Below are 8415 nucleotides of genomic sequence, written 5' to 3' on the forward strand. Positions count from 1 at the left end.
AGAGGTTGTTGGCCACCAGCAAGCTAACAACGTGTCTAAATAAAGTGGATGCTCAGAGGCTTCTGTTAGTCTATGATCTTGCTCCATAAAAATCGTGCGAGGAGCAACCTGCTGACGCAGTGGACAACATTGTCTCTCAAGGGTCTCAAGAAGCACAGCTAAAAGATTTCATGCCTAGTTGAAAGCTCGTGTCATTCTGACTGGTCCATGCAAATGAACAGTTAACACAATAAATTGTAACTCGGGCAAACTTATTCGTTGCTTACTTACAGACTTGAACCAAAATCTTTAGAGACCTAATAATGTGTAGATCTAGCTCTCTGTAGACCACTTTGGTATTTCCCATTTCTCTTGGCCTCTTGATGAGCTTCCGATACCTGTCGCTTGCACCGTCAAGTTGAACCACGAGTTGAACCAGGTTTTCTTGGTGTGGCCACCGAGATCCTGTGATGCCCATGGGATGGACCAGCCACTTCATTGCTCTTTCTCATTTTTGCTGTATGTGTGTTCTCTATCCTCTCAGGATCTGCACAGGACAATGTAAGAACACATTAGTTTGTCTCGTCACAACACATGAACTTGCAGAAGAGAAACAGGGCTATGAAATATTGCAGAGGGCTGCTCCTACTATCCTTTTGTTTTTGTTGTAATTCTCTTTGCCCCAGCCACTCTCGTTTTACATCACAGTTGATCGTAGATTAGACTGCATAGATCACTACGACAGAACCTAGCATGCTGATGGTTACATATTCAGGAAGCTTGATAGGTTGGCCAACAATCAAGTGCACTTTACAAAAAAGTTACCACGGACATACCTTTTGTCTATTGGGGTTCCCTGTCCCTGAGGCTTGTTGGAGTGATTTTCATGCCTTGAGAATCTGTATGAATACACAAAAAAAAAAAAACAATGAAAATGATGCTCTTTTATGTGCAACAAACTAAAAAAAAAAAAAGCCTAACGCGAGTTTTAATTGTTTTGAGGGGAGTGCGTTGGGAGGTGTAAAAAATTTCAAAAGAATTATACATGAAAGGACGGATAGCACATCTCGCGATCAAGCTCTGCTGTCTGCATTCCACCTTTCTATGTTTTACTATCCAGTTTTCTATTTATTTCTGAAAGAAATAAAACGTGGCAAAACTAGTCGCAGGGCTGTCAAAGAATCTACACGAGATACATTAATAAAAACGAACAGATATTATAAGATGTGAACTCCGAAATATTATAACTGGGAGAAGAATATTTATATAAAGACTACAATTTACTCGACGGGGATCGACACTGCTGTGAGCGAGATCGACGAGAGGTAGAGGAGGTGATATTTCGCCAACAGTCTACAGATCATAAAATATTTGAAGGACGGTCTTCATCCACAAAACCGTGCTAAGAACGCTCGCCGAAATGGGTACATCGCAATGAAATCACGGTGACATTTTGTAAATTTCAAAAATGAAACGATATATTCAATTACCTAAAAGAGTGCAAAACCCTCAAATGGTGTCATTTGTGGCTGGAAGATCAGCTTAGGAAAAGTTTCCATTGGGGTGAAAACTTTCGAACTCACCGTCGTCAGTTGGGATCCGAACGAACGGGTGCTTCTTGTCCCCGACGCTGCTTGGGCACGACTTTGCGTAACCGCACAAATGAGGTGGTTCAAAGACACGAAAAGCTTTCCACTTGCCCGAAAGTGCGAGGCTCGCGCAATGCGATGATCGGGGCGCCGAAGCTTGACGCTCCGAAGGCGAGCGAAAGAGCAAGCACCGAGCCACCGAGCCAACCGAGCATACCCACGGACGCCTCCAGAACGGTCCACCGGTTTCAGAACGCGAAGAGCGCAAGCGCGCATGCGCACAGGCAGCGGTTTCGTTTTAGAAACGCAAAAAACAGAAAAAAGCAAAATTTCGAGAGTGTGATGTTGAATTGAACTTTAAAAAAAATATATTATATTTTTAGGAATACGTAATTTGTATTTAGTAAACTAATATGCAGTAATAACTAAAGATGAATGCGGTTTAATTCATTATTGTTTTGTTTAGTTTTTAGTAATGAGCGCCTCCGACCACGCGAGCGCTGCTCTACACCTCTATGGTGGCGCCATCCGTGTTCGAGCCGCGCAACTCGCTCTGTGTCCGGAGGTTGACTCTCGCGCCAACGTAGTTAGACTTTACCCTCCGCCGTGTCACCATCGGGTGGAACTGTCTTGCTGGGTTGCTCCTCTGCAGTCCTAAGCCCCGTCTCAGGGTTCGACCTCTGTCGCAGCCCGGGCCGTGGCAAAGGAGCCGCTTTGGGCGGCGGCGCCTCGGCTTTGCTGGACTCCGCCTTCCCCGCACGAGCGACCTCGGTGTGAGCCCGCTTGACGGCCGCGCTTTGCTGGGTGATCTTGTCCCGTGCTGGGTGCCGGCGTCTGGCTCAGCACTGAATCTTCGGCAAATGAGCAGCTTACGTTGCCTTTCACCGGTTTGTCTTCAGACACTGCTATCGCTGCATCGGCCTGCCTCCCCAGGTCGCCAGGCACCTGCGCGTCCTGGCTGGTGGGTGGCGTCGTGGTCGTCGACCCTGCCGGAGTCACTGGCTCCCCGGTCCCCTGGGCGTCTTCGGCCTCGGTAGTGTCCATGAGGTGGTTAGACACCTCGTCGCTCACCACTGGCCCCGTCACTGACGCGTACAAACTTATGCGTTGGGTGTCTACGTGCCCAAGCCTCCTGCACCAAGAGCAGCGCGGCACCTTGCACTCGCATCGGACGTTGCCCGTTTCGTGACAGCGCAGGCAGTGCTTGGGTCTATCCGGCACCACCACGAGGGCCTATTCGCCAGCAATTCTAATCTGGTGTGGAAGGTCATCCACCTTCGTTTCAGTCCTGAGTTTCAGCAGGACCGTTCTGGTCGTTGATTCCTTCTGGTTGACGCCATGTACGCGCCAGCGTTCCCTGGCGACATCCGTCACCTCGCGAAAGGCCTCGAAAGCCGTCCGGATGTCGTCATCAGCACCGCCGTGCAGTACTCCGTGTAACTTCCGCTTAATCTGTTGTTTTTCTGTGTCGATAATGAGGCAGCGCCGCCCCTTTACTTGCAGCTCGTTAACGGTGAGCAGCCGTTTCGTCGCCACCGGACCGCTGAGAGGCACTGTACAGACGTGGCTGATTAGATACGCCCCCAAGGCCACGAGCTTGGGAGCGTACCAGTCCGGGCGATGGGATCTCGAAATTGTTCGACCCTGAAGGGTCTCACTCGGACGTCACCGTGCAGAAACAAGGTGTTAGCAACGATGCGTCCGGCGGGCAGTGTCGTTGCTCGCACCCTAATGTGGGTGCGAGCCAAGATTAAGTGACACGGAACTAATGTTTAAGAACAAAGACCAGCTGTTCAGAGAGAGAGAGAGTAGAGGCATACAAAATAAACAAGATGGGGGCCTCTTGCATCAGCCAACCGTCGTTGGCACCGCTAGACAGTGAAAATACATTTTTTTAAGATTTGGGCTAGTTTTTTTAACCCTTGTCATTACGCTTTTATTAAAAGGATACTTCAACGAAATCTGAAGTATACCCGTCGTGTTCACAAATAGGCAGAATATGATCCACAGAATCCCTAAATGACAATCGCACGTTTGTATTTTGAGCCTGATGGCTGTATTTTTCGCTATAAACGGCCCACTCTGGCAGCTGCTCGGAGAGCAGCCAGTGGAGAGCACGTCACATCCGCCGCAATCGTGACGTAGCCTGTGTCGGGACCGTACGTCCGTGCGCAGCGGACGCTGCGAGCTATACCAGCCAATCGCGGTTTGTGGACGTAGCCCGTGATGCGCTTCCCGTGTCGCTGTGCCCCCTTTCCAAGGTCACGTGAGATTTCATTAGATGCTAGGATGGCTCGTAGCATCCAGTGAAAGCAGCCGAAGCACACCAGTGATCGGGTCACCGCAAGTAACGCCAAACCTGCCTTTGTAGAATCATGAGTGACCAGTTAATCTTCTGTAATCTTGTAGAGGGACAATAAATAGTGACTTTGAGGCAGTCTTGGGTAAGTTACTTCTAAAAATTAATTGGTTACAGTTACAGTTACTCTAAAAAAAAGAAGCGAAGTTACCGTTACAGTTACCGCTACAAAAGAGTAACTCGTTACAGTTACAGTAACTTTTAAAAAAGTAACGACGTTACTTTTAAGTTACTTTTTTCAAGTTAAGTCACGAAAAATTTAGGAAAAACTAGAAAACCACCAAGCTTGATTGCATAAAATTAAAAACAAGCTTTTCAGTTCATATTGTAACTTAGCAGCAGTTGCTTCTCGAAATTAGTTTCTGAAAGTTTCTCTCGTTTAATTGCGAACACGTGCCTGCCCCTGCTGAACAGGCCCCGCGCAACCAGAGCAACAAGCGAACCCCGCGCGAACAACAGTAAATTTTGCCTCGACTGTTGACACCACGCCGGACTAGTGGTACAAATCAAAATACGAGACATGCGCAGTGCCCTCCACGTGTATTGTTGTTTCACAGTTGATTCACCCGATTAAAAAGCGTTTGCGCAGAGAAAAGAACAACCGCAAAAACGATAGGGCTTCAAGATACTAAGATGTAAGTGTTCTGTCACAAAGTACGAGCGCGGGAGTAAAGATAACTAGATTTTTTTTCATCAAATCTACAGGTGGCTATATTCGGGTCGTGACTCGCGAGAAAGAACGTACTCACAAGTGTGTGCAAGGCAAACTTGACACTCGAAATGTCGGAACAGACAATTCGGAAAGTGCAAGGAATAGCTATATTGCACTCGTTCAATGATATATTTAAAAAAAAAAAAAGTGGAAAGTACCGACAAAAGCAACTTCGTTCCTTTCATCGTTATCTCAGAAAACAGTAATAGAACTACAGTTAAAAGTTACAGTTTTAAAGAGTAACTCGTTACAGTTACAAGTTACCAAAAAAGTAACAAAATTACAGTAACGCGTTACAACCCAAGACTGCTTCGAGGACACGCAAAAGAGAGTCTCGGAGAGAGGGGAGCTCCCCCTTCAGCTTTTGTCTAGTCGTGGCCGGAGGCAAGACAGTTATCGTCACTACAAGTCAAGGTTCCTAGACGGGCATTACAAACAAGGCGTTAGCGACAACCACCAGGTGTTCTTTGCTAATTGTTTAATTCAGTTTAAAATTCCTTTTCGTGACTTTTTCAACAAGAGATTGGTGTGTTTGATGTGACCAAGAAATAAGCATCGGAAGTTTGTTGTACTACCCTTTTAAAAGTCATGTTATGAGCTTCGCGGAATCGCAGGGCCATAGAACGAAGGGTCGTTTTTGTGTGTGTTACTAATAAAATTCGTCAGGCCAAAATCAGCGCTCTTCCCTTGTGCTTTTCTTCGATTACGTCCTCGTGTTTTCTCGCTGTTACCACGACGAATTCCCACCAACTCGCCCAACTATTCATTATTCTAAGATATTGTAGATGCTTGATTATCTCCAGCGCCTAACATTTCGATGACATTTACAGCTAAAGCAGGTTTTATTTCGACATCCGGCTGCCACAACGTTATGTAAAAACATGGTTCTAAAGCACCAAACAGTAATTAAATCCTCTATCAACGCCATGAACGTACGCGTTTTAATTTCCACTAGAATGCACTTTGACCCAGCAAACCCTATTGAAAATTCCATCAAGGTACGTAATTTGGGACACTGACTGCCAGTCAGCAGCCCTGGTGGAACGTGCCATGATGGTCCATCAGATGACGTCTGACTGCCACTGATGGAATGTCCCAAATTACGTATGTGGTGGTCTTTGATGGAACATAGTGTAGTGGTCTTTGATGGAACGTATTGTGGTTGTCTTTGATGGAACGTATTGTGGTGGTCCTTGATGGAACATATTTGATGGAAGGTGTGATTGTGATCACTGCTGAGCTGATAGGATAGGCTAACCAGATTGCAACGTTGCCAGAGAAACTATTACATACTTTCGACTGCCATAGGATCACTGCAAGTTAACTTCAAGGAGAACAGCCAATAAAATGACAAGTAAAATGCAAAATCAAACCTGTTGTATATTTATTAGGTCACAGAAAACGCCTGCCTTGAGCGATGGTCGATCTGAAAAGGTAACACAAACAGCACAGTTAGAATAAATTAAGTTAAAGCAAGTGGTAACTGCAATGGCGCAACTGACAAATGGTGATTTGGAGCTCTTGTAGCAGGCGAAAACTGGTTTCGGGGCAGACATTCTCACTTTAGGAGCAAACATTTTACCAATGTTATTGCGTCATTTCCAATGCAGAAGTTCAAAAATGCTATAACAACTTGGAACCTAATGCCGGTGCTGAGGGTTTCTCAGCAATGGTGACAGCTGCTCATATTGAATTCGAACAAGGGAATAAGTGTGTACTCGTCCTTATTTCTTGTTTTTTTCTTTCACTTTTGAAATTTGCGTTTTTTAGGCAACAGGGACATTCCTTCACAAACGGGCCCACGTGCACCCAATGCATGTTTCAGAGAAACGCCCTCGATGTCTGAACCTTTCGGGACGACCGTATACTTTAATTAAAAAAAAAAAACGTATGCGACTCAGCCGAAGCTAGAGAGCAAGCATGCATGCTACGACAGGCAGCCCTGGCTGTATCGGTTATGACATCACATGACGTCACTGCAGGCTGGACCTGCCACCTGGGTTCGGCTATAAAAGGGCCTGCACGATGGCAGATTAAACAGAATGTATCTCGCGACTGATGTGATCACAGCTTGCACTCGAGCCACTGGCTTCCACGGATGAACACGAGCAGCAGACATATCTGAACTACGCTCGCGGATGCTTTTTGTCTGCGCTCTTCATGAAACAATAATAATGAGCTGCGACATAGCGGTAATGCCAATAGCCCATCTGTAAAAAAATTTGCCCTCTGTTACGGAGAAATTCTCTGGCACCTATGCTGCCGGAAAGGTCATCCGTAATTATAATAACGGAAAAATCCTTTTAAACACATACACAATCCGTAAATAAAAGGACATTCCGCAAAACAGATTATGGAAAGTGCTCTACTATGCGTAACGCTATTCAAGAGCTGTCGGTAGAACAACGGACTGGAATATGCATTCCGTAAAGCATATTACGGAAATCGCTCTAGTATCCGTAAAAGTGCTTAAAAGTTGTCGGTAAAAGGGCAAACAGAGTAGGCCTTCCGTAACTTATATTACGGAAAGCAATCTTGAGTATCCGTAATCCTATGTGGAGCACAAGTTTGTCTGCTTCTTGCACAGGGGTTGCGGTGATGTCAGAAGGCCGAGCTCTTATTGGCTGATTGAACAAAAAAAATAGGGGGTAGACCTCATGGTGTCTAGCATTGTGGTCTACCCACTATATCCTTCCAATCAAAGCCAATGAGAGCTCGTCACCGTTCTGACATCACCGTAATGTCTGTGCAAGAAGCAGACGACTTGCTCTCCGCATAGGGCGGTGTCAATAGAAAGGTGGGCTGTAAAATGAGCTCGAAGAATCAATGCCTTCATTTAGTAAGCTGAACTTATCAAAGGTTTTCTTTTTGTGACACAGATTCCCATGAAAACTGTTAAGGTGAAACTCCAGTCTGTGAAAAATAGAACTACATTATTTAAATTCGACAATGGGCACCAATGTATACAATCGAGAGCTGCCACAACCTGTTCTGGAAAGCAGGCAACACAGCTGAGCAATGCACCTGCAGCAAGTTTCCTCCATGTCACTTATTTTTTCTTCTGTCAGTTCTGGCATTCAGACCAATGTGCAGAATTATAGAAGGTAGTGGGATTAGAAAACATTATCTGCAGTTTGACTGACCACCGCAGTAATTGCATTTTTAAACAGCGATATAAAGCACCTTCTCGACAACACCAAACGTCACTCTCACTCATCTGCGTCGGCACTCATGCTTGAAAATAAAGAGAATGCTGTTTTCACATTCCACAGAGACGAAGCTGTGCCTTTACATGTCACAATGGTGTTCACTCCTAAAATAGACCTTTGGTAAGAATATGAGCTCAATGCTTGTAAATGCAGATTTCTCTAGTTCATTTAACAGCCAGTCCCTTAGTGATGCTGCCCTATGCAGAAAGTAATGTTCATTATGACGCTGATACAACCAGGTTCTTTATAAAAAAAAAAGTTACAGAATTTTGATTTGGAAAAGGATCTCTTTAAACGAATATTGAGTACTCTTTCCTATGCTGCTAGCAGCAATCATGCAATGTCACCTGAATAATTTATGAGAAAGTAAGAAAAGTACCTTCGAACATTTTATTTGGGCCCTTGAAGAGCCAAAGTAGAGCCCCCCGTGGTGTTTGGCTTTTGTTTTCAGATGCTGCATGTAACATGATGTGCTAAAGAGAAAACAGAGAAAAAATAATTAAATATCTATATCAGATCAACAAGATGTGCAAATTGAGCTTGAGCATAAAACACAGCCCCCTTCAG

This window comes from Ixodes scapularis, unplaced genomic scaffold (genome assembly GCF_016920785.2).
Source record: "Ixodes scapularis isolate PalLabHiFi unplaced genomic scaffold, ASM1692078v2 PGA_scaffold12__126_contigs__length_90152505, whole genome shotgun sequence".
NCBI lineage: Eukaryota > Metazoa > Arthropoda > Arachnida > Ixodida > Ixodidae > Ixodes > Ixodes scapularis.